Source organism: Ambystoma mexicanum, chromosome 1p (assembly GCF_040938575.1).
Source record: "Ambystoma mexicanum isolate Mex_15411 chromosome 1p, UKY_AmexF1_1, whole genome shotgun sequence".
NCBI classification, from domain to species: domain Eukaryota; kingdom Metazoa; phylum Chordata; class Amphibia; order Caudata; family Ambystomatidae; genus Ambystoma; species Ambystoma mexicanum.
Genome location: NC_090921.1, coordinates 1,026,555,933 through 1,026,581,695, shown reverse-complemented (window position 1 = coordinate 1,026,581,695; position 25,763 = coordinate 1,026,555,933). Strand labels below are relative to the sequence as shown.

At 44.5% G+C, this 25,763-nt stretch overlaps 8 non-coding genes across 8 annotated transcripts; all 8 read left to right on the top strand.

Moving 5' to 3' along the window:
- The first annotated feature begins 1,866 nt into the window (after positions 1-1,866).
- TRNAY-AUA (transfer RNA tyrosine (anticodon AUA)) lies at positions 1,867-1,952 on the top strand. The gene is given in 2 exon segments: positions 1,867-1,903; positions 1,917-1,952. It is a non-coding gene; the product is annotated as a tRNA-Tyr (tRNA).
- A 1,843-nt stretch (positions 1,953-3,795) lies between these two features.
- TRNAY-GUA (transfer RNA tyrosine (anticodon GUA)) lies at positions 3,796-3,881 on the top strand. The gene is given in 2 exon segments: positions 3,796-3,832; positions 3,846-3,881. It is a non-coding gene; the product is annotated as a tRNA-Tyr (tRNA).
- Positions 3,882-5,088: 1,207 nt separating this feature from the next.
- TRNAY-GUA (transfer RNA tyrosine (anticodon GUA)) lies at positions 5,089-5,174 on the top strand. Its single transcript is given in 2 exon segments — positions 5,089-5,125; positions 5,139-5,174. It is a non-coding gene; the product is annotated as a tRNA-Tyr (tRNA).
- Positions 5,175-7,621: 2,447 nt separating this feature from the next.
- On the top strand, positions 7,622-7,707 carry TRNAY-AUA (transfer RNA tyrosine (anticodon AUA)). The gene is given in 2 exon segments: positions 7,622-7,658; positions 7,672-7,707. It is a non-coding gene; the product is annotated as a tRNA-Tyr (tRNA).
- Positions 7,708-18,155: 10,448 nt separating this feature from the next.
- TRNAY-GUA (transfer RNA tyrosine (anticodon GUA)) lies at positions 18,156-18,241 on the top strand. Its single transcript is given in 2 exon segments — positions 18,156-18,192; positions 18,206-18,241. It is a non-coding gene; the product is annotated as a tRNA-Tyr (tRNA).
- A 2,497-nt stretch (positions 18,242-20,738) lies between these two features.
- TRNAY-GUA (transfer RNA tyrosine (anticodon GUA)) lies at positions 20,739-20,824 on the top strand. The gene is given in 2 exon segments: positions 20,739-20,775; positions 20,789-20,824. It is a non-coding gene; the product is annotated as a tRNA-Tyr (tRNA).
- Positions 20,825-21,382: 558 nt separating this feature from the next.
- Positions 21,383-21,468, top strand: TRNAY-GUA (transfer RNA tyrosine (anticodon GUA)). The gene is given in 2 exon segments: positions 21,383-21,419; positions 21,433-21,468. It is a non-coding gene; the product is annotated as a tRNA-Tyr (tRNA).
- A 1,205-nt stretch (positions 21,469-22,673) lies between these two features.
- Positions 22,674-22,759, top strand: TRNAY-AUA (transfer RNA tyrosine (anticodon AUA)). Its single transcript is given in 2 exon segments — positions 22,674-22,710; positions 22,724-22,759. It is a non-coding gene; the product is annotated as a tRNA-Tyr (tRNA).
- Positions 22,760-25,763: the final 3,004 nt, after the last annotated feature.

Sequence of the window (25,763 nt, the reverse complement as noted above, 5' to 3'; positions counted from 1 at the left end):
GCGGAGGACTGTAGTGGTAAAACAGGCATCCTTAGATCGCTGGTTCAAATCTGGCTCGAAGGACTTTTGCCAAATGCAAATTTTATTGAATACTTGGAAAGTAAAATACTTGGAAAGTAAAATAACAGACAATTTATAATTATATTATATTTCATCACTGAAAATAGATTTTTTGCTTTGAGGCTGTGGCCACGTTATGTTTCTGTCCGACACCAATCTTCGTTGGTTTCCTGTGAGGTGTTTTGGATCCCCATCTCTTACTATGAACTGACAAAACAGCAGAATCCCCTTGACAATCTTGTTTTCTCAAGGGAAATGGGAGAACACTATACACCATCCAAGATATTAAAATATTGTCAAGGCCCAACACGGCTGAATACTCTGAGGAGATGGCCTGTGAGGCGCGCCTTTCAACTTTTCCCCCCTAGTATGGTGGTCAGTAACATGCGGGAGACTGCGGAGGGGGTCATTTTTTTAATTGGGAACTGATGTGCTTTTACTCAATTCGGGAACCTCACAAGCCAAATTTGTAGTATTTTGCACGAATTGCAAGAGATGTTTACAAGTCGATGGTTGAAGTGGAAGCTCGTATTGAGTTTGCTAGAGAATGATTTGCCAAGCCTTCGATAGCTCGTCGCTGGTTCAAATCCGGCTCAAAGGACTTTTGCCAAATGCACATTTTATTGAATACTTGGAAAGTAAAATACTTGGAAAGTAAAATAACAGACAATTTATAATTATATTATATTTCATCACTGAAAATAGATGCCTTTTGCTTTGAGGCTGTGGCCACGTTATTTTTCTGTCCGACACCAATCTTCGTTGGTTTCCTGTGAGGTATTTTGGATCCCCATCTCTTGCTATGAACTGACAAAACAGCAGAATCCCCTTGACAATCTTGATTTCTCAAGGGAAATGGGAGAACACTATACACCATCCAAGATATTAAAATATTGTCAAGGCCGAAAACTGATGAATACTCTGAGGAGATGGCCTGTGAGGCGCCGCCTTTCAACTTTTCCTCCTTAGTATGGTGGTCAGTAACATGCGGGAGACTGCGGAGGGGGTCATTTTTTTAATTGTGAACTGATGTGCTTTTACTCAATTCGGGAACCTCACAAGCCAAATTTGTAGTATTTTGCACAAATTGCAAGAGATGTTTGAATGTCGACGGTTGAAGTGGAAGCTCGTATTGAGCTTGCTAGAGACTGATTTGCCAAGCCTTCGATAGCTCAGTTGGTAGAGTGGAGGACTGTAGTGGTAAAACAGGCATCCTTAGGTCGCTGGCTCAAATCCGGCTCGAAGGACTTTTGCCAAATGCACATTTTATTGAATACTTGGAAAGTAAAATACTTGGAAAGTAAAATAGCAGACAATTTATAATTATATTATATTTCATCACTGAAAATAGATGCCTTTTGCTTTGAGGCTGTGACCATGTTATTTTTCTGTCCAAAACGAATCTTCATTGGTTTCCTGTGAGGTGTTTTGGATCCCCATCTCTTGCTATGAACTGGCAAAACAGCAGAATCCCCTTGACAATCTTGATTTCTCAAGGGAAATGAGAGAACACTATACACCATCCAAGATATTAAAATATTGTCAAGGCCCAACGCGGCTGAATACTCTGAGGAGATGGCCTGTGAGGTGCCGCCTTTCAACTTTTCCCCCTTAGTATGGTGGTCAGTAACATGCGGGAGACTGCGGAGGGGGTAATTTTTTTAATTGGGAACTGATGTGCTTTTACTCAATTCGGGAACCTCACAAGCCAAATTTGTAGTATTTTGCACGAATTGCAAGAGATGTTTACAAGTCGACGGTTGAAGTGGAAGCTCGTATTGAGTTTGCTAGAGTTGATTTGCCAAGTCTTCGATAGCTCAGTTGGTAGAGCGGAGGACTATAGTGTTAAAACAGGCATTCTTAGGTTGCTGGTTCAAATCCGGCTCAAAGGACTTTTGCCAAATGCACATTTTATTGAATACTTGGAAAGTAAAATGCTTGGAAAATAAAATAACAGACAATTTATAATTATATTATATTTCATCACTGAAAATAGATGCCTTTTGCTTTGAGGCTGTGGCGACGTTATGTTTCTGTCCGACACCAATCTTCATTGGTTTCCTGTGAGGTGTTTTGGATCCCCATCTCTTGCTATGAACTGGCAAAACAGCAGAATCCCCTTGACAATCTTGATTTCTCAAGGGAAATGAGAGAACACTATACACCATCCAAGATATTAAAATATTGTCAAGGCCCAACATGGCTGAATACTCTGAGGAGATGGCCTGTGAGGCGCCGCCTTTCAACTTTTCCCCCTTAGTATGGTGGTCATTAACATGCGGGAGACTGCGGAGGGGGTCATTTTTTTAATTGGGAACTGATGTGCTTTTACTCAATTCGGGAACCTCACAAGCCACATTTGTAGTATTTTGCACGAATTGCAAGAGATGTTTACAAGTCGACGGTTGAAGTGGAAGCTCGTATTGAGTTTGCTAGAGAATGATTTGTCAAGCCTTCGATAGCTCAGTTGGTAGAGCGGAAGACTGTAGTGGTAAAACAGGCATCCTTAGGTCGCTGGCTCGAAGGACTTTTGAAAAATACAAATTTTATTGAATACTTGGAAAGTAAAATACTTGGAAAGTAAAATAACAGACAATTTATAATTATATTATATTTCATCACTGAAAATAGATGCCTTTTGCTTTGAGGCTGTGGCCACGTTATTTTTCTGTCCGACACCAATCTTCGTTGGTTTCCTGTGACGTGTTTTGGATCCCCATCTCTTGCTATGAACTGACAAAACAGCAGAATCCCCTTGACAATCTTGATTTCTCAAGGGAAATGGGAGAACACCATACACCATCCAAGATATTAAAATATTGTCAAGGCCGAACACTGATGAATACTCTGAGGAGATGGCCTGTGAGGCGCCGCCTTTCAACTTTTCCTCCTTAGTATGGTGGTCAGTAACATGCGGGAGACTGCGGAGGCGGTCATTTTTTTAATTGGGAACGGATGTGCTTTTACTCAATTCGGGAACCTCACAAGCCAAATTTGTAGTATTTTGCACGAATTGCAAGAGATGTTTGCATGTCGACGGTTGAAGTGGAAGCTCGAATTGAGCTTGCTAGAAAACGGTTTGCAAAGCCTTCGATAGCTCAGTTGGTAGAGGGGAGGACTGTAGTGGTAAAACAGGCATCCTTAGGTCGCTGGTTCAAATCCAGCTCGAAGGACTTTTGCCAAATGCAAATTTTATTGAATACTTGGAAAGTAAAATACTTGGAAAATAACATAACAGACAATTTATTATTATATTATATTTCATCACTGAAAATAGATGCCTTTTGTTTTGAGGCTGTGGCCACATTATTTTTCTGTCCAACACCAATCTTCTTTGGTTTCCTGTGAGGTGTTTCTTTGATCCCCATCTCTTGCTATGAACTGGCAAAACAGCATAATCCCCTTGACAATCTTGATTTCTCAAGGGAAATGAGAGAACACTGTACACCATCCAAGATATTAAAATATTGTCAAGGCCCAACACGGCTGAATACTCTGAGGAGATGGCCTGTGAGGCTCCGCCTTTCAACTTTTCCCCCTTAGTATGGTGGTCAGTAACATGCAGGAGACTGCGGAGGGGGTCATTTCTTTAATTGTGAACTGATGTGCTTTTACTCAATTCGGGAACCTCACAAGCCAAATTTGTAGTATTTTGCACGAATTGCAAGAGATGTTTGAATGTCGACGGTTGAAGTGGAAGCTCGTATTGAGCTTGCTAGAGACTGATTTGCCAAGCCTTCGATAGCTCAGTTGGTAGAGCAAAGGACTGTAGTGATAAAACAGGCATCCTTAGGTCGCTGGTTCAAATCCAGCTCGAAGGACTTTTGCCAAATGCAAATTTTATTGAATTCTTGGAAAGTAAAATGCTTGGAAAATAAAATAACAGACAATTTATAATTATATTATATTTCATCACTGAAAATAGATGCCTTTTGCTTTGAGGCTGTGGCCACGTTATGTTTCTGTCCGACACCAATCTTCGTTGGTTTCCTGTGAGGTGATTCGGATCCCCATCTCTTGCTATGAACTGGCAAAACAGCAGAATCCCCTTGACAATCTTGATTTCTCAAGGGAAATGAGAGAACAGTATACACCATCCAAGATATTAAAATATTGTCAAGGCCCAACACGGCTGAATACTCTGAGGAGATGGCCTGTGAGGCGCGACTTTCAACTTTTCCCCCTTAGTATGGTGGTCAGTAACATGCGGGAGACTGCGGAGGGGGTCATTTTTTTAATTGGGAACTGATGTGCTTTTACTCAATTCGGGAACCTCACAAGCCAAATTTGTAGTATTTTGCACGAATTGCAAGAGATGTTTGCATGTCGACGGTTTAAGTGGAAGCTCGAATTGAGCTTGCTAGAGAACGGTTTGCAAAGCCTTCGATAGCTCAGTTGGTAGAGGGGAGGACTGTAGTGGTAAAACAGGCATCCTTAGGTCGCTGGTTCAAATCCAGCTCGAAGGACTTTTGCCAAATGCAAATTTTATTGAATACTTGGAAAGTAAAATACTTGGAAAATAACATAACAGACAATTTATAATTATATTATATTTCATCACTGAAAATAGATGCCTTTTGCTTTGAGGCTGTGGCCACATTATTTTTCTGTCCAACACCAATCTTCTTTGGTTTCCTGTGAGGTGTTTCTTTGATCCCCATCTCTTGCTATGAACTGGCAAAACAGCATAATCCCCTTGACAATCTTGATTTCTCAAGGGAAATGAGAGAACACTGTACACCATCCAAGATATTAAAATATTGTCAAGGCCCAACACGGCTGAATACTCTGAGGAGATGGCCTGTGAGGCTCCGCCTTTCAACTTTTCCCCCTTAGTATGGTGGTCAGTAACATGCAGGAGACTGCGGAGGGGGTCATTTCTTTAATTGTGAACTGATGTGCTTTTACTCAATTCGGGAACCTCACAAGCCAAATTTGTAGTATTTTGCACGAATTGCAAGAGATGTTTGAATGTCGACGGTTGAAGTGGAAGCTCGTATTGAGCTTGCTAGAGACTGATTTGCCAAGCCTTCGATAGCTCAGTTGGTAGAGCAGAGGACTGTAGTGGTAAAACAGGCATCCTTAGGTCGCTGGTTCAAATCCAGCTCGAAGGACTTTTGCCAAATGCAAATTTTATTGAATACTTGGAAAGTAAAATGCTTGGAAAATAAAATAACAGACAATTTATAATTATATTATATTTCATCACTGAAAATAGATGCCTTTTGCTTTGAGGCTGTGGCCACGTTATGTTTCTGTCCGACACCAATCTTCGTTGGTTTCCTGTGAGGTGTTTTGGATCCCCATCTCTTGCTATGAACTGACAAAACAGCAGAATCCCCTTGACAATCTTGATTTCTCAAGGGAAATGGGAGAACACTATACACCATCCAAGATATTAAAATATTGTCAAGGCCCAACACGGCTGAATACTCTGAGGAGATGGCCTGTGAGGCGCGCCTTTCAACTTTTCCCCCTTAGTATGGTGGTCAGTAACATGCGGGAGACTGCGGAGGGGGTCATTTTTTTAATTGGGAACTGATGTGCTTTTACTCACTTCGGGAACCTCACAAGCCAAATTTGTAGTATTTTGCACGAATTGCAAGAGATGTTTACAAGTCGACGGTTGAAGTGGAAGCTCGTATTGAGTTTGCTAGAGTTGATCTGCCAAGCCTTCAATAGCTCAGTAGGTAGAGCGGAGGACTGTAGTGGTAAAACAGGCATCCTTAGGTCGCTGGTTCAAATCCGGCTCGAAGGACTTTTGCCAAATGCACATTTTATTGAATACTTGGAAAGTAAAATACTTGGAAAGTAAAATAGCAGACAATTTATAATTATATTATATTTCATCACTGAAAATAGATGCCTTTTGCTTTGAGGCTGTGACCATGTTATTTTTCTGTCCAACACGAATCTTCATTGGTTTCCTGTGAGGTGTTTTGGATCCCCATCTCTTGCTATGAACTGGCAAAACAGCAGAATCCCCTTGACAATCTTGATTTCTCAAGGGAAATGAGAGAACACTATACACCATCCAAGATATTGGAAAGGCGCCGCCTTTCAACTTTTCCCCCTTAGTATGGTGGTCATTAACATGCGGGAGACTGCGGAGGGGGTCATTTTTTTAATTGGGAACTGATGTGCTTTTACTCAATTCGGGAACCTCACAAGCCAAATTTGTAGTATTTTGCACGAATTGCAAGAGATGTTTACAAGTCGACGGTTGAAGTGGAAGCTCGTATTGAGTTTGCTAGAGAATGATTTGCCAAGCCTTCGATAGCTCAGTTGGTAGAGCGGAGGACTGTAGTGGTAAAACAGGCATCCTTAGGTCGCTGGTTCAAATCTGGCTCGAAGGACTTTTGCCAAATGCAAATTTTATTGAATACTTGGAAAGTAAAATACTTGGAAAGTAAAATAACAGACAATTTATAATTATATTATATTTCATCACTGAAAATAGATGCATTTTGCTTTGAGGCTGTGGCCACGTTATTTTTCTGTCCGACACCAATCTTCGTTGGTTTCCTGTGACGTGTTTTGGATCCCCATCTCTTGCTATGAACTGACAAAACAGCAGAATCCCCTTGACAATCTTGATTTCTCAAGGGAAATGGGCGAACACCATACACCATCCAAGATATTAAAATATTGTCAAGGCCGAACACTGATGAATACTCTGAGGAGATGGCCTGTGAGGCGCCGCCTTTCAACTTTTCCTCCTTAGTATGGTGGTCAGTAACATGCGGGAGACTGCGGAGGCGGTCATTTTTTTAATTGGGAACTGATGTGCTTTTACTCAATTCGGGACCCTCACAAGCCAAATTTGTAGTATTTTGCACAAATTGCAAGAGATGTTTGAATGTCGACGGTTGAAGTGGAAGCTCGTATTGAGCTTGCTAGAGACTGATTTGCCAAGCCTTCGATAGCTCAGTAGGTAGAGCGGAGGACTGTAGTGGTAAAACAGGCATCCTTAGGTCGCTGGTTCAAATCCGGCTCGAAGGACTTTTGCCAAATGCACATTTTATTGAATACTTGGAAAGTAAAATACTTGGAAAGTAAAATAGCAGACAATTTATAATTATATTATATTTCATCACTGAAAATAGATGCCTTTTGCTTTGAGGCTGTGACCATGTTATTTTTCTGTCCAACACGAATCTTCATTGGTTTCCTGTGAGGTGTTTTGGATCCCCATCTCTTGCTATGAACTGGCAAAACAGCAGAATCCCCTTGACAATCTTGATTTCTCAAGGGAAATGAGAGAACACTATACACCATCCAAGATATTAAAATATTGTCAAGGCCCAACGCGGCTGAATACTCTGAGGAGATGGCCTGTGAGGTGCCGCCTTTCATCTTTTCCCCCTTAGTATGGTGGTCAGTAACATGCGGGAGACTGCGGCGGGGGTCATTTTTTTAATTGGGAACTGATGTGCTTTTACTCAATTCGGGAACCTCACAAGCCAAATTTGTAGTATTTTGCACGAATTGCAAGAGATGTTTACAAGTCGACGGTTGAAGTGGAAGCTCGTATTGAGTTTGCTAGAGTTGTTTTGCCAAGCCTTCGATAGCTCAGTTGGTAGAGTGGAGGACTATAGTGGTAAAACAGGCATCCTTAGGTCGCTGGTTCAAATCCGGCTCAAAGGACTTTTGCCAAATGCACATTTTATTGAATACTTGGAAAGTAAAATACTTGGAAAGTAAAATAACAGACAATTTATAATTATATTATATTTCATCACTGAAAATAGATGCCTTTTGCTTTGAGGCTGTGGCCACGTTATTTTTCTGTCCAACACGAATCTTCATTGGTTTCCTGTCAGGTGTTTTGGATCCCCATCTCTTGCTATAAACTGGCAAAACAGCAGAATCCCCTTGACAATCTTGATTTCTCAAGGGAAATGAGAGAACACTATACACCATCCAAGATATTAAAATATTGTCAAGGCCCAACACGGCTGAATACTCTGAGGAGATGGCCTGTGAGGTGCCGCCTTTCAACTTTTCCTCCTTAGTATGGTGGTCATTAACATGCGGGAGACTGCGGAGGGGGTCATTTTTTTAATTGGGAACTGATGTGCTTTTACTCAATTCGGGAACCTCACAAGCCAAATTTGTAGTATTTTGCACGAATTGCAAGAGATGTTTACAAGTCGACGGTTGAAGTGGAAGCTCGTATTGAGTTTGCTAGAGAATGATTTGCCAAGCCTTTGATAGCTCAGTTGGTAGAGCGGAGGACTGTAGTGGTAAAACAGGCATCCTTAGGTCGCTGGTTCAAATCTGGCTCGAAGGACTTTTGCCAAATGCAAATTTTATTGAATACTTGGAAAGTAAAATACTTGGAAAGTAAAATAACAGACAATTTATAATTATATTATATTTCATTCAGCAAGGTTCCCCTTGCTGTTAGGCCCTTCCTCCTGCAGTTGGCGCATGTCGTTCCCCTTGCTGGTCACCTTGGTATGAGGAGGACCAAGCAAAGGTTATCCATGCACTTCTACTGGCCCAAGATGGGGGAGCAAGTAGAAAGTCACTGCAGGAGTTGTGCCGCCTGCCAGTTGTCTGGTAAGGTTGGCGCGACAATCCAAGCTCCGTTGGTACCGCTCCCAGTTGTGGGGGTACCATTTGAAAGGGTAGGGATCGACATGGTTGGTCCCCTTGACCCGCAAACACCCTCGGGCAATAGGTTTATCCTGGTGCTGGTCGACCATGCAACCAGGTATCCTGAGGCCATCCCATGGAAAACTGTAACTGCCAAGTCAGTTGCAGAAGCTTTACTCGGCATATTTACTAGGGTTGGCTTCCCTAAAGAAGTTGTGTCGGATCATGGCAGCAACTTTATGTCGAAGTATAGGCAGGCTATGTGGAAAGAATGTTGGGTCACCTACGGGTTCTCTTCTGCATACCACCCCCAGACCAATGGTCTGGGGGGGCGTTTCAACAGGACGTTAAAGAGCGTGATTGGGGCTCTGGAGGAGCCTCAGAGAAGAGAATGGGATCTTCTTGTTTCATGCTTACTGTTTGCCTACCGAGAGGTACCACAGGAGGGTGTTGGCTTCAGCCCCTTCGAACTTCTGTTCGGTCATCCCGTACGGGGACCCTTAGCCATCGTCAAAGAGGGATGGGAGATGCCCACTCCCCCTGTTACTACCAATGTAGTTGATTATGTGCTAGGGCTCAGAAAACGGATGGTACTTCTGGTGGGCTTGGCTAGTGATAAATTGAAGGCAGGGCAAGCGCTGGTGAAACATCGGTACGACCAGAAAGCTTCCCTCATCAACTTTACACTTGGTCAGCAAGTCCTGATCATGAATCCCATAAGGCCTCGAGCTTTACAGGACAAATGGTCAGGCCCTTACCCAGTGGTGGAGCCCCTGGGTGAGGTTAACTATTCAGTGGACCTTGGAAGGCCTGGACAGGCTCCAAAAGTGTTTCACGTGAATAGGCTGAAGGCTTTCGTCCCAAGCGGCGAAATCGCAGCACTGCTATTTGCTTCAGACGTTGAGGAAGAGGAGTCTGAACCTCTCCCCGACCTGTTCAAAAGCAGTCCTTCAGAAAGCTCTTTTGAGGGTGTCCGAGTGGCCCCTCACCAAAATGGACAAGGCTCAGTGGTTTACCTTGGACATGAAGTAGGTGGAGGGAGGATACAGCCTCTACCCAGTAAAGTACAAGCAGTACAAGACTGGCCTACCCCCACTACGCAAACCCAAGTGAGAGCCTTTTTAGGACTCACGGGGTATTACCGCAATTTTGTGGCAGACTATGGCACCATAGCTGCTCCTCTGACTGCCCTCACAACTCTGAAGAAACCCAAGAAGGTAACTTGGACCGACGAGTGTGAGAAGGCCTTCAATGGCTTAAAAGACTCCTTGTGCCAGGCCCCTGTCCTAAGGGCCCCTGATTATCAAAGACCTTTTATCGTGCAGACGGATGCCTCTGACACTGGGATAGGAGCTGTACTATCACAAGTAGATGAGAAGGGTAAGGAACACCCTATCGGTTTTATTAGTCGCCAGCTTAAGGACAGAGAGCTCAGATGGTCCACGGTAGAGAAAGAATGTTTCTCTGTTGTGTGGGCCCTAAGGAAGCTGAGGCCCTACCTCTATGGGACCCACTTCACTGTGCAAACTGACCATAAGCCGTTAAAGTGGCTAATGAACATGAAGGGGGAGAATCCAAAGTTACTTAGGTGGTCCATAAGTCTACAAGGCTTCGACTTCACCATTGAGCATAGGCCAGGTGTCCAACATAGCAATGCTGATGGGTTGTCCAGAATGTTTTACCGACCTGAACAAGAGACTCATCCAGGGGTGGATTAGTTCCCCCTGTCCATAGTCTGGGAGGGGCGAGTGTTAGGAAAGATTTCGTAATTGTAGGGAATTTTCCTTCCATGTGGCAACCCCTAAACTTTTTGCTGTTGTTTTTCACCTTGTTCCTGACTTTGCCAGAGAAGTGCAGCCTTCTGCCGCACTCCTCTGGGCTTTCGCTCCTTTTCTTATGGGGAAACTGACATGCCCTTAAGACAGTCAGTACCGGGGAACGCTGTTTCCCGTAGTTTCTTTTATCGTGTTGCGGCTTTAGTGCAACCTGACACAAGAGGGCACTGTAAGCTAACTTACAGCTCTCTTGGGTCTCTAGCCTTCTACAGGCCCTAGATACTCTTTTAGGATGGTATTTGATCGGTGCAAGTCATTCAGGGACTCGAATGGTGGCAGCGATCGTTTTGTTTATTTTGAGCTCCTTTTGGCGTTCTGAGCACGTTTTTCGCACTGAACCCAAAATGGTGGCCTGGCTCCCAAAATGGCCAGACCACGAGGCTCCTTTGTCTTGTCCACTGACCGTCTTGCGCCCTTCACCTTCCCCAGGTCGAGAGACCCGGGGCCTTCCTTATTTGGGCATGTACTTTCCCGCGAAACGTGGTTGCTTTCGCGGGCTTCTACATGTCGTTTGTGTGCCTCCAGGGTGTGGGCTGGGATGTCTGGTCCCAATACACATCCTGGGTGCCAGAGAGTCTAGGGTGGTGTGAATGCCTGGGACCACCGTGGTCCGTGATTGGTCCACGTATGGTGTGTGTGTTGATGAGCGGATCTCCCATTGGCTCCCCTCCGTTTTGGCGCGAAGGGAACCGTGGATAAGAGGGGGCTGGAAACACCACTACCATGTCGATCTCCTGAGTTCTCACGAACGAAGGAATACAGGAGCCAAGTATCCTGCAACCAAGAGGCTGGACCGAGGAATCGCTGGTGACCCGCTGAAGGAATCCTCCTTTGCACTGCTGTCGTCCTGTGAAACCCTTTCCTCCTTGGATCGAACCAGAAGGCCTGTACTGGTGCTTCGACCTTTGGAATAGCAGGAACAGCTATTCCCGGCGACTTCATCATCTCCTGCCAAGTAAGCCTTCGGAAGTGTCTCTGGGCCATCCAGTTGACTGACCAGCTTACAAGGGAGTCCTGCTCTGTAACTGCCGCCAGGTTGTGTTGTATTCCGAGTCCTTGTCACTCTCCCACGCTTCGTACACTTGGCGTTCCCAAGTCTGAAGGGAGGAGTGTACATTTGGCTCGAATACACACGGCCGCTCCGTTGTCCTGCTGCGGCAACAAACTGTGCTGGTTTCGTCGATTGGGACGTCTTTTTGCTCTACACGACTACGAGGCGTTCCCTGCTCTTCTGAACCTGCCAGCTGCTGAAACTAACGTGGAGAAGCCTGGGTCTGCTTGCTTCGGGGACCGGTGAGTAGTTTAGCTAGGATCTGGTCACCCTCCTGCAGTATCCCATTGCTTTTCCCTGCTGTGTAAAAACAGCACCCTTTTGGCCGTACTCGCGCTCTGCTTCTGCCCGCTGTGGAGGCTGCGCTTGAGTTGCGGAACCTGTTCTCCTTCTGCTGTGCACTAACCCGAACTGCCTGACTTCCTCTGAAGAGCTTCCCCTTTTGCCCGTTGGCACCGGCGTGGCAGGTACTTGAGCACAAGGCTCCACTCTTCGCAGGGCTCGGACTTCCATCTAGTTAGGTGCCTCTGAAGGCGAACTGAGTCTAAAGCGTTATCGCACTGCCTGTTTTCCTTTCCTTTCAGGTGGACTACATATTTCGTGCTTTAAACGCTTGCGACTGTGTATTTGTATATATATTGTGTTGATATGGTATGTGTTGGTTTAATATTGTGATATTGTGATTTTCTCGCTACGGTCATTGTTTTAAAGGCCTTAAAATAAATGTGTATCTATTTTTGATATAACAACTGTTTGGAGTAGTTTGTAAGCGCTCTTGCTTTGTGTGCTCATTGCGGGCTTTCAGTCACCCTCACCCCTCTTGAGACCTAGTCTTGACCGCCGCGATCGCTACCTTGATTGGTCTGGCTTGTCCAGAGGTTACCCTGTTCCAAGTAATTAGGTTGGCCTTCTGAACTTCTGCGCCACCAGGACAGAGTTCAGAAATCCGTCTTAACACCGACACCAATCTTCGTTGGTTTCCTGTGACGTGTTTTGGATCCCCATCTCTTGCTATGAACTGACAAAACAGCAGAATCCCCTTGACAATCTTGATTTCTCAAGGGAAATGGGAGAACACCATACACCATCCAAGATATTAAAATATTGTCAAGGCCGAACACTGATGAATACTCTGAGGAGATGGCCTGTGAGGCGCCGCCTTTCAACTTTTCCTCCTTAGTATGGTGGTCAGTAACATGCGGGAGACTGCGGAGGCGGTCATTTTTTTAATTGGGAACTGATGTGCTTTTACTCAATTCGGGAACCTCACAAGCCAAATTTGTAGTATTTTGCACAAATTGCAAGAGATGTTTGAATGTCGACGGTTGAAGTGGAAGCTCGTATTGAGCTTGCTAGAGAATGATTTGCTAAGCCTTCGATAGCTCAGTAGGTAGAGCGGAGGACTGTAGTGGTAAAACAGGCATCCTTAGGTCGCTGGTTCAAATCCGGCTCGAAGGACTTTTGCCAAATGCACATTTTATTGAATACTTGGAAAGTAAAATACTTGGAAAGTAAAATAGCAGACAATTTATAATTATATTATATTTCATCACTGAAAATAGATGCCTTTTGCTTTGAGGCTGTGACCATGTTATTTTTCTGTCCAACACGAATCTTCATTGGTTTCCTGTGAGGTGTTTTGGATCCCCATCTCTTGCTATGAACTGGCAAAACAGCAGAATCCCCTTGACAATCTTGATTTCTCAAGGGAAATGAGAGAACACTATACACCATCCAAGATATTGGAAAGGCGCCGCCTTTCAACTTTTCCCCCTTAGTATGGTGGTCATTAACATGCGGGAGACTGCGGAGGGGGTCATTTTTTTAATTGGGAACTGATGTGCTTTTACTCAATTCGGGAACCTCACAAGCCAAATTTGTAGTATTTTGCACGAATTGCAAGAGATGTTTACAAGTCGACGGTTGAAGTGGAAGCTCGTATTGAGTTTGCTAGAGAATGATTTGCCAAGCCTTCGATAGCTCAGTTGGTAGAGCGGAGGACTGTAGTGGTAAAACAGGCATCCTTAGGTCGCTGGTTCAAATCTGGCTCGAAGGACTTTTGCCAAATGCAAATTTTATTGAATACTTGGAAAGTAAAATACTTGGAAAGTAAAATAACAGACAATTTATAATTATATTATATTTCATCACTGAAAATAGATGCCTTTTGCTTTGAGGCTGTGGCCACGTTATTTTTCTGTCCGACACCAATCTTCGTTGGTTTCCTGTGACGTGTTTTGGATCCCCATCTCTTGCTATGAACTGACAAAACAGCAGAATCCCCTTGACAATCTTGATTTCTCAAGGGAAATGGGAGAACACCATACACCATCCAAGATATTAAAATATTGTCAAGGCCGAACACTGATGAATACTCTGAGGAGATGGCCTGTGAGGCGCCGCCTTTCAACTTTTCCTCCTTAGTATGGTGGTCAGTAACATGCGGGAGACTGCGGAGGCGGTCATTTTTTTAATTGGGAACTGATGTGCTTTTACTCAATTCGGGAACCTCACAAGCCAAATTTGTAGTATTTTGCACGAATTGCAAGAGATGTTTGCATGTCGACGGTTGAAGTGGAAGCTCAAATTGAGCTTGCTAGAGAACAGTTTGCAAAGCCTTCGATAGCTCAGTTGGTAGAGGGGAGGACTGTAGTGGTAAAACAGGCATCCTTAGGTCACTGGTTCAAATCCGTCTCGAAGGACTCTTGCCAAATGCACATTTTATTGAATACTTGGAAAGTAAAATACTTGGAAAGTAAAATAACAGACAATTTATAATTATATTATATTTCATCACTGAAAATAGATGCCTTTTGCTTTGAGGCTGTGGCCACGTTATTTTTCTGTCCGACTGTTAGGAAAGATTTCGTAATTGTAGGGAATTTTCCTTCCATGTGGCAACCCCTAAACTTTTTGCTGTTGTTTTTCACCTTGTTCCTGACTTTGCCAGAGAAGTGCAGCCTTCTACCGCACTCCTCTGGGCTTTCGCTCCTTTTCTTATGGGGAAACTGACATGCCCTTAAGACAGTCAGTACCGGGGAACGCTGTTTCCCGTAGTTTCTTTTATCGTGTTGCGGCTTTAGTGCAACCTGACACAAGAGGGCACTGTAAGCTAAGTTACAGCTCTCTTGGGTCTCTAGCCTTCTACAGGCCCTAGATACTCTTTTAGGATGGTATTTGATCGGTGCAAGTCATTCAGGGACTCGAATGGTGGCAGCGATCGTTTTGTTTATTTTGAGCTCCTTTTGGCGTTCTGAGCACGTTTTTCGCACTGAACCCAAAATGGTGGCCTGGCTCCCAAAATGGCCAGACCACGAGGCTCCTTTGTCTTGTCCACTGACCGTCTTGCTCCCTTCACCTTCCCCAGGTCGATAGACCCGGGGCCTTCCTTATTTGGGCATGTACTTTCCCGCGAAACGTGGTTGCTTTCGCGGGCTTCTACATGTTGTTTGTGTGCCTCCAGGGTGTGGGCTGGGATGTCTGGTCCCAATACACATCCTGGGTGCCAGAGAGTCTAGGGTGGTGTGAATGCCTGGGACCACCGTGGTCCGTGATTGGTCCACGTATGGTGTGTGTGTTGATGAGCGGATCTCCCATTGGCTCCCCTCCGTTTTGGCGCGAAGGGAACCGTGGATAAGAGGGGGCTGGAAACACCACTACCATGTCGATCTCCTGAGTTCTCACGAACGAAGGAATACAGGAGCCAAGTATCCTGCAACCAAGAGGCTGGACCGAGGAATCACTGGTGACCCGCTGAAGGAATCCTCCTTTGCACTGCTGTCGTCCTGTGAAACCCTTTCCTCCTTGGATCGAACCAGAAGGCCTGTACTGGTGCTTCGACCTTTGGAATAGCAGGAACAGCTATTCCCGGCGACTTCATCATCTCCTGCCAAGTAAGCCTTCGGAAGTGTCTCTGGGCCATCCAGTTGACTGACCAGCTTACAAGGGAGTCCTGCTCTGTAACTGCCGCCAGGTTGTGTTGTATTCCGAGTCCTTGTCACTCTCCCACGCTTCGTACACTTGGCGTTCCCAAGTCTGAAGGGAGGAGTGTACATTTGGCTCGAATACACACGGCCGCTCCGTTGTCCTGCTGCGGCAACAAACTGTGCTGGTTTCGTCGATTGGGACGTCTTTTTGCTCTACACGACTACGAGGCGTTCCCTGCTCTTCTGAACCTGCCAGCTGCTGAAACTAACGTGGAGAAGCCTGGGTCTGCTTGCTTCGGGGACCGGTGAGTAGTTTAGCTAGGATCTGGTCGCCCTCCTGCAGTATCCCATTGCTTTTCCCTGCTGTGTAAAAACAGCACCCTTTTGGCCGTACTCGCGCTCTGCTTCTGCCCGCTGTGGAGGCTGCGCTTGAGTTGCGGAACCTGTTCTCCTTCTGCTGTGCACTAACCCGAACTGCCTGACTTCCTCTGAAGAGCTTCCCCTTTTGCCCGTTGGCACCGGCGTGGCAGGTACTTTGAGCACAAGGCTCCACTCTTCGCAGGGCTCGGACTTCCATCTAGTTAGGTGCCTCTGAAGGCGAACTGAGTCTAAAGCGTTATCGCACTGCCTGTTTTCCTTTCCTTTCAGGTGGACTACATATTTCGTGCTTTAAACGCTTGCGACTGTGTATTTGTATATATATTGTGTTGATATGGTATGTGTTGGTTTAATATTGTGATATTGTGATTTTCTCGCTACGGTCATTGTTTTAAAGGCCTTAAAATAAATGTGTATCTATTTTTGATATAACAACTGTTTGGAGTAGTTTGTAAGCGCTCTTGCTTTGTGTGCTCATTGCGGGCTTTCAGTCACCCTCACCCCTCTTGAGACCTAGTCTTGACCGCCGCGATCGCTACCTTGATTGGTCTGGCTTGTCCAGAGGTTACCCTGTTCCAAGTAATTAGGTTGGCCTTCTGAACTTCTGCGCCACCAGGACAGAGTTCAGAAATCCGTCTTAACACCGACACCAATCTTCGTTGGTTTCCTGTGACGTGTTTTGGATCCCCATCTCTTGCTATGAACTGACAAAACAGCAGAATCCCCTTGACAATCTTGATTTCTCAAGGGAAATGGGAGAACACCATACACCATCCAAGATATTAAAATATTGTCAAGGCCGAACACTGATGAATACTCTGAGGAGATGGCCTGTGAGGAGCCGCCTTTCAACTTTTCCTCCTTAGTATGGTGATCAGTAACATGCGGGAGACTGCGGAGGCGGTCATTTTTTTAATTGGGAACTGATGTGCTTTTACTCAATTTGGGAACCTCACAAGCCAAATTTGTAGTATTTTGCACAAATTGCAAGAGATGTTTGAATGTCGACGGTTGAAGTGGAAGCTCGTATTGAGCTTGCTAGAGACTGATTTGCTAAGCCTTCGATAGCTCAGTAGGTAGAGCAGAGGACTGTAGTGGTAAAACAGGCATCCTTAGTTCGCTGGTTCAAATCCGGCTCGAAGGACTTTTGCCAAATGCACATTTTATTGAATACTTGGAAAGTAAAATACTTGGAAAGTAAAATAGCAGACAATTTATAATTATATTATATTTCATCACTGAAAATAGATGCCTTTTGCTTTGAGGCTGTGACCATGTTATTTTTCTGTCCAACACGAATCTTCATTGGTTTCCTGTGAGGTGTTTTGGATCCCCATCTCTTGCTATGAACTGGCAAAACAGCAGAATCCCCTTGACAATCTTGATTTCTCAAGGGAAATGAGAGAACACTATACACCATCCAAGATATTGGAAAGGCGCCGCCTTTCAACTTTTCCCCCTTAGTATGGTGGTCATTAACATGCGGGAGACTGCGGAGGGGGTCATTTTTTTAATTGGGAACTGATGTGCTTTTACTCAATTCGGGAACCTCACAAGCCAAATTTGTAGTATTTTGCACGAATTGCAAGAGATGTTTGCATGTCGACGGTTGAAGTGGAAGCTCGAATTGAGCTTGCTAGAGAACAGTTTGCAAAGCCTTCGATAGCTCAGTTGGTAGAGGGGAGGACTGTAGTGATAAAACAAGCATCTTTAGGTCGCTGGTTCAAATCTGGCTCGAAGGACTTTTGCCAAATGCAAATTTTATTGAATACTTGGAAAGTAAAATACTTGGAAAATAACATAGCAGACAATTTATAATTATATTATATTTCATCACTGAAAATAGATGCCTTTTGCTTTGAGGCTGTGGCCACATTATTTTTCTGTCCAACACCAATCTTCTTTGGTTTCCTGTGAGGTGTTTCTTTGATCCCCATCTCTTGCTATGAACTGGCAAAACAGCATAATCCCCTTGACAATCTTGATTTCTCAAGGGAAATGAGAGAACACTGTACACCATCCAAGATATTAAAATATTGTCAAGGCCCAACACGGCTGAATACTCTGAGGAGATGGCCTGTGAGGCTCCGCCTTTCAACTTTTCCCCCTTAGTATGGTGGTCAGTAACATGCAGGAGACTGCGGAGGGGGTCATTTTTTTAATTGTGAACTGATGTGCTTTTACTCAATTCGGGAACCTCACAAGCCAAATTTGTAGTATTTTGCACGAATTGCAAGAGATGTTTGAATGTCGACGGTTGAAGTGGAAGCTCGTATTGAGCTTGCTAGAGACTGATTTGCCAAGCCTTCGATAGCTCAGTTGGTAGAGCAGAGGACTGTAGTGGTAAAACAGGCATCCTTAGGTCGCTGGTTCAAATCCAGCTCGAAGGACTTTTGCCAAATGCAAATTTTATTGAATACTTGGAAAGTAAAATGCTTGGAAAATAAAATAACAGACAATTTATAATTATATTATATTTCATCACTGAAAATAGATGCCTTTTGCTTTGAGGCTGTGGCCACGTTATGTTTCTGTCCGACACCAATCTTCGTTGGTTTCCTGTGAGGTGTTTTGGATCCCCATCTCTTGCTATGAACTGACAAAACAGCAGAATCCCCTTGACAATCTTGATTTCTCAAGGGAAATGGGAGAACACTATACACCATCCAAGATATTAAAATATTGTCAAGGCCCAACACGGCTGAATACTCTGAGGAGATGCCCTGTGAGGCGCGCCTTTCAACTTTTCCCCCTTAGTATGGTGGTCAGTAACATGCGGGAGACTGCGGAGGGGGTCATTTTTTTAATTGGGAACTGATGTGCTTTTACTCACTTCGGGAACCTCACAAGCCAAATTTGTAGTATTTTGCACGAATTGCAAGAGATGTTTACAAGTCGACGGTTGAAGTGGAAGCTCGTATTGAGTTTGCTAGAGTTGATTTGCCAAGCCTTCGATAGCTCAGTTGGTAGAGCGAGGACTGTAGTGGTAAAACAGGTATCCTTAGGTCGCTGGTTCAAATCCGGCTCGAAGGACTCTTGCCAAATGCACATTTTATTGAATACTTGGAAAGTAAAATACTTGGAAAGTAAAATAACAGACAATTTATAATTATATTATATTTCATCACTGAAAATAGATGCATTTTGCTTTGAGGCTGTGGCCACGTTATTTTTCTGTCCGACACCAATCTTCGTTGGTTTCCTGTGACGTGTTTTGGATCCCCATCTCTTGCTATGAACTGACAAAACAGCAGAATCCCCTTGACAATCTTGATTTCTCAAGGGAAATGGGCGAACACCATACACCATCCAAGATATTAAAATATTGTCAAGGCCGAACACTGATGAATACTCTGAGGAGATGGCCTGTGAGGCGCCGCCTTTCAACTTTTCCTCCTTAGTATGGTGGTCAGTAACATGCGGGAGACTGCGGAGGCGGTCATTTTTTTAATTGGGAACTGATGTGCTTTTACTCAATTCGGGACCCTCACAAGCCAAATTTGTAGTATTTTGCACAAATTGCAAGAGATGTTTGAATGTCGACGGTTGAAGTGGAAGCTCGTATTGAGCTTGCTAGAGACTGATTTGCCAAGCCTTCGATAGCTCAGTAGGTAGAGCGGAGGACTGTAGTGGTAAAACAGGCATCCTTAGGTCGCTGGTTCAAATCCGGCTCGAAGGACTTTTGCCAAATGCACATTTTATTGAATACTTGGAAAGTAAAATACTTGGAAAGTAAAATAGCAGACAATTTATAATTATATTATATTTCATCACTGAAAATAGATGCCTTTTGCTTTGAGGCTGTGACCATGTTATTTTTCTGTCCAACACGAATCTTCATTGGTTTCCTGTGAGGTGTTTTGGATCCCCATCTCTTGCTATGAACTGGCAAAACAGCAGAATCCCCTTGACAATCTTGATTTCTCAAGGGAAATGAGAGAACACTATACACCATCCAAGATATTAAAATATTGTCAAGGCCCAACGCGGCTGAATACTCTGAGGAGATGGCCTGTGAGGTGCCGCCTTTCATCTTTTCCCCCTTAGTATGGTGGTCAGTAACATGCGGGAGACTGCGGCGGGGGTCATTTTTTTAATTGGGAACTGATGTGCTTTTACTCAATTCGGGAACCTCACAAGCCAAATTTGTAGTATTTTGCACGAATTGCAAGAGATGTTTGCATGTCGACGGTTGAAGTGGAAGCTCGAATTGAGCTTGCTAGAGAACAGTTTGCAAAGCCTTCGATAGCTCAGTTGGTAGAGGGGAGGACTGTAGTGGTAAAACAAGCATCCTTAGGTCACTGGTTCAAATCTGGCTCGAAGGACTTTTGCCAAATGCAAATTTTATTGAATACTTGGAAAGTAAAATACTTGGAAAATAACATAACAGACAATTTATAATTATATTATATTTCATCACTGAAAATAGATGCCTTTTGCTTTGAGGCTGTGGCCACATTATTTTTCTGTCCAACACCAATCTTCTTTGGTTTCCTGTGAGGTGTTTCTTTGATCCCCATCTCTTGCTATGAACTGGCAAAACAGCATAATCCCCTTGACAATCTTGATTTCTCAAGGGAAATGAGAGAACACTGTACACCATCCAAGATATTAAAATATTGTCAAGGCCCAACACGGCTGAATACTCTGAGGAGATGGCCTGTGAGGCTCCGCCTTTCAACTTTTCCCCCTTAGTATGGTGGTCAGTAACATGCAGGAGACTGCGGAGGGGGTCATTTTTTTAATTGTGAACTGATGTGCTTTTACTCAATTCGGGAACCTCACAAGCCAAATTTGTAGTATTTTGCACGAATTGCAAGAGATGTTTGAATGTCGACGGTTGAAGTGGAAGCTCGTATTGAGCTTGCTAGAGACTGATTTGCCAAGCCTTCGATAGCTCAGTTGGTAGAGCAGAGGACTGTAGTGGTAAAACAGGCATCCTTAGGTCGCTGGTTCAAATCCAGCTCGAAGGACTTTTGCCAAATGCAAATTTTATTGAATACTTGGAAAGTAAAATGCTTGGAAAATAAAATAACAGACAATTTATAATTATATTATATTTCATCACTGAAAATAGATGCCTTTTGCTTTGAGGCTGTGGCCACGTTATGTTTCTGTCCGACACCAATCTTCGTTGGTTTCCTGTGAGGTGTTTTGGATCCCCATCTCTTGCTATGAACTGACAAAACAGCAGAATCCCCTTGACAATCTTGATTTCTCAAGGGAAATGGGAGAACACTATACACCATCCAAGATATTAAAATATTGTCAAGGCCCAACACGGCTGAATACTCTGAGGAGATGCCCTGTGAGGCGCGCCTTTCAACTTTTCCCCCTTAGTATGGTGGTCAGTAACATGCGGGAGACTGCGGAGGGGGTCATTTTTTTAATTGGGAACTGATGTGCTTTTACTCACTTCGGGAACCTCACAAGCCAAATTTGTAGTATTTTGCACGAATTGCAAGAGATGTTTACAAGTCGACGGTTGAAGTGGAAGCTCGTATTGAGTTTGCTAGAGTTGATTTGCCAAGCCTTCGATAGCTCAGTTGGTAGAGCGGAGGACTGTAGTGGTAAAACAGGTATCCTTAGGTCGCTGGTTCAAATCCGGCTCGAAGGACTCTTGCCAAATGCACATTTTATTGAATACTTGGAAAGTAAAATACTTGGAAAGTAAAATAACAGACAATTTATAATTATATTATATTTCATCACTGAAAATAGATGCATTTTGCTTTGAGGCTGTGGCCACGTTATTTTTCTGTCCGACACCAATCTTCGTTGGTTTCCTGTGACGTGTTTTGGATCCCCATCTCTTGCTATGAACTGACAAAACAGCAGAATCCCCTTGACAATCTTGATTTCTCAAGGGAAATGGGCGAACACCATACACCATCCAAGATATTAAAATATTGTCAAGGCCGAACACTGATGAATACTCTGAGGAGATGGCCTGTGAGGCGCCGCCTTTCAACTTTTCCTCCTTAGTATGGTGGTCAGTAACATGCGGGAGACTGCGGAGGCGGTCATTTTTTTAATTGGGAACTGATGTGCTTTTACTCAATTCGGGACCCTCACAAGCCAAATTTGTAGTATTTTGCACAAATTGCAAGAGATGTTTGAATGTCGACGGTTGAAGTGGAAGCTCGTATTGAGCTTGCTAGAGACTGATTTGCCAAGCCTTCGATAGCTCAGTAGGTAGAGCGGAGGACTGTAGTGGTAAAACAGGCATCCTTAGGTCGCTGGTTCAAATCCGGCTCGAAGGACTTTTGCCAAATGCACATTTTATTGAATACTTGGAAAGTAAAATACTTGGAAAGTAAAATAGCAGACAATTTATAATTATATTATATTTCATCACTGAAAATAGATGCCTTTTGCTTTGAGGCTGTGACCATGTTATTTTTCTGTCCAACACGAATCTTCATTGGTTTCCTGTGAGGTGTTTTGGATCCCCATCTCTTGCTATGAACTGGCAAAACAGCAGAATCCCCTTGACAATCTTGATTTCTCAAGGGAAATGAGAGAACACTATACACCATCCAAGATATTAAAATATTGTCAAGGCCCAACGCGGCTGAATACTCTGAGGAGATGGCCTGTGAGGTGCCGCCTTTCAACTTTTCCTCCTTAGTATGGTGGTCATTAACATGCGGGAGACTGCGGAGGGGGTCATTTTTTTAATTGGGAGCTGATGTGCTTTTACTCAATTCGGGAACCTCACAAGCCAAATTTGTAGTATTTTGCACGAATTGCAAGAGATGTTTACAAGTCGACGGTTGAAGTGGAAGCTCGTATTGAGTTTGCTAGAGTTGTTTTGCCAAGCCTTCGATAGCTCAGTTGGTAGAGTGGAGGACTATAGTGGTAAAACAGGCATCCTTAGGTCGCTGGTTCAAATCCGGCTCAAAGGACTTTTGCCAAATGCACATTTTATTGAATACTTGGAAAGTAAAATACTTGGAAAGTAAAATAACAGACAATTTATAATTATATTATATTTCATCACTGAAAATAGATGCCTTTTGCTTTGAGGCTGTGGCCACGTTATTTTTCTGTCCAACACGAATCTTCATTGGTTTCCTGTCAGGTGTTTTGGATCCCCATCTCTTGCTATAAACTGGCAAAACAGCAGAATCCCCTTGACAATCTTGATTTCTCAAGGGAAATGAGAGAACACTATACACCATCCAAGATATTAAAATATTGTCAAGGCCCAACACGGCTGAATACTCTGAGGAGATGGCCTGTGAGGTGCCGCCTTTCAACTTTTCCTCCTTAGTATGGTGGTCATTAACATGCGGGAGACTGCGGAGGGGGTCATTTTTTTAATTGGGAACTGATGTGCTTTTACTCAATTCGGGAACCTCACAAGCCAAATTTGTAGTATTTTGCACGAATTGCAAGAGATGTTTACAAGTCGACGGTTGAAGTGGAAGCTCGTATTGAGTTTGCTAGAGAATGATTTGCCAAGCCTTTGATAGCTCAGTTGGTAGAGCGGAGGACTGTAGTGGTAAAACAGGCATCCTTAGGTCGCTGGTTCAAATCTGGCTCGAAGGACTTTTGCCAAATGCAAATTTTATTGAATACTTGGAAAGTAAAATACTTGGAAAGTAAAATAACAGACAATTTATAATTATATTATATTTCATTCAGCAAGGTTCCCCTTGCTGTTAGGCCCTTCCTCCTGCAGTTGGCGCATGTCGTTCCCCTTGCTGGTCACCTTGGTATGAGGAGGACCAAGCAAAGGTTATCCATGCACTTCTACTGGCCCAAGATGGGGGAGCAAGTAGAAAGTCACTGCAGGAGTTGTGCCGCCTGCCAGTTGTCTGGTAAGGTTGGTGCGACAATCCAAGCTCCGTTGGTACCGCTCCCAGTTGTGGGGGTACCATTTGAAAGGGTAGGGATCGACATGGTTGGTCCCCTTGACCCGCAAACACCCTCGGGCAATAGGTTTATCCTGGTGCTGGTCGACCATGCAACCAGGTATCCTGAGGCCATCCCATGGAAAACTGTAACTGCCAAGTCAGTTGCAGAAGCTTTACTCGGCATATTTACTAGGGTTGGCTTCCCTAAAGAAGTTGTGTCGGATCATGGCAGCAACTTTATGTCGAAGTATAGGCAGGCTATGTGGAAAGAATGTTGGGTCACCTACGGGTTCTCTTCTGCATACCACCCCCAGACCAATGGTCTGGGGGGGCGTTTCAACAGGACGTTAAAGAGCGTGATTGGGGCTCTGGAGGAGCCTCAGAGAAGAGAATGGGATCTTCTTGTTTCATGCTTACTGTTTGCCTACCGAGAGGTACCACAGGAGGGTGTTGGCTTCAGCCCCTTCGAACTTCTGTTCGGTCATCCCGTACGGGGACCCTTAGCCATCGTCAAAGAGGGATGGGAGATGCCCACTCCCCCTGTTACTACCAATGTAGTTGATTATGTGCTAGGGCTCAGAAAACGGATGGTACTTCTGGTGGGCTTGGCTAGTGATAAATTGAAGGCAGGGCAAGCGCTGGTGAAACATCGGTACGACCAGAAAGCTTCCCTCATCAACTTTACACTTGGTCAGCAAGTCCTGATCATGAATCCCATAAGGCCTCGAGCTTTACAGGACAAATGGTCAGGCCCTTACCCAGTGGTGGAGCCCCTGGGTGAGGTTAACTATTCAGTGGACCTTGGAAGGCCTGGACAGGCTCCAAAAGTGTTTCACGTGAATAGGCTGAAGGCTTTCGTCCCAAGCGGCGAAATCGCAGCACTGCTATTTGCTTCAGACGTTGAGGAAGAGGAGTCTGAACCTCTCCCCGACCTGTTCAAAAGCAGTCCTTCAGAAAGCTCTTTTGAGGGTGTCCGAGTGGCCCCTCACCAAAATGGACAAGGCTCAGTGGTTTACCTTGGACATGAAGTAGGTGGAGGGAGGATACAGCCTCTACCCAGTAAAGTACAAGCAGTACAAGACTGGCCTACCCCCACTACGCAAACCCAAGTGAGAGCCTTTTTAGGACTCACGGGGTATTACCGCAATTTTGTGGCAGACTATGGCACCATAGCTGCTCCTCTGACTGCCCTCACAACTCCGAAGAAACCCAAGAAGGTAACTTGGACCGACGAGTGTGAGAAGGCCTTCAATGGCTTAAAAGACTCCTTGTGCCAGGCCCCTGTCCTAAGGGCCCCTGATTATCAAAGACCTTTTATCGTGCAGACGGATGCCTCTGACACTGGGATAGGAGCTGTACTATCACAAGTAGATGAGAAGGGTAAGGAACACCCTATCGGTTTTATTAGTCGCCAGCTTAAGGACAGAGAGCTCAGATGGTCCACGGTAGAGAAAGAATGTTTCTCTGTTGTGTGGGCCCTAAGGAAGCTGAGGCCCTACCTCTATGGGACCCACTTCACTGTGCAAACTGACCATAAGCCGTTAAAGTGGCTAATGAACATGAAGGGGGAGAATCCAAAGTTACTTAGGTGGTCCATAAGTCTACAAGGCTTCGACTTCACCATTGAGCATAGGCCAGGTGTCCAACATAGCAATGCTGATGGGTTGTCCAGAATGTTTTACCGACCTGAACAAGAGACTCATCCAGGGGTGGATTAGTTCCCCCTGTCCATAGTCTGGGAGGGGCGAGTGTTAGGAAAGATTTCGTAATTGTAGGGAATTTTCCTTCCATGTGGCAACCCCTAAACTTTTTGCTGTTGTTTTTCACCTTGTTCCTGACTTTGCCAGAGAAGTGCAGCCTTCTGCCGCACTCCTCTGGGCTTTCGCTCCTTTTCTTATGGGGAAACTGACATGCCCTTAAGACAGTCAGTACCGGGGAACGCTGTTTCCCGTAGTTTCTTTTATCGTGTTGCGGCTTTAGTGCAACCTGACACAAGAGGGCACTGTAAGCTAAGTTACAGCTCTCTTGGGTCTCTAGCCTTCTACAGGCC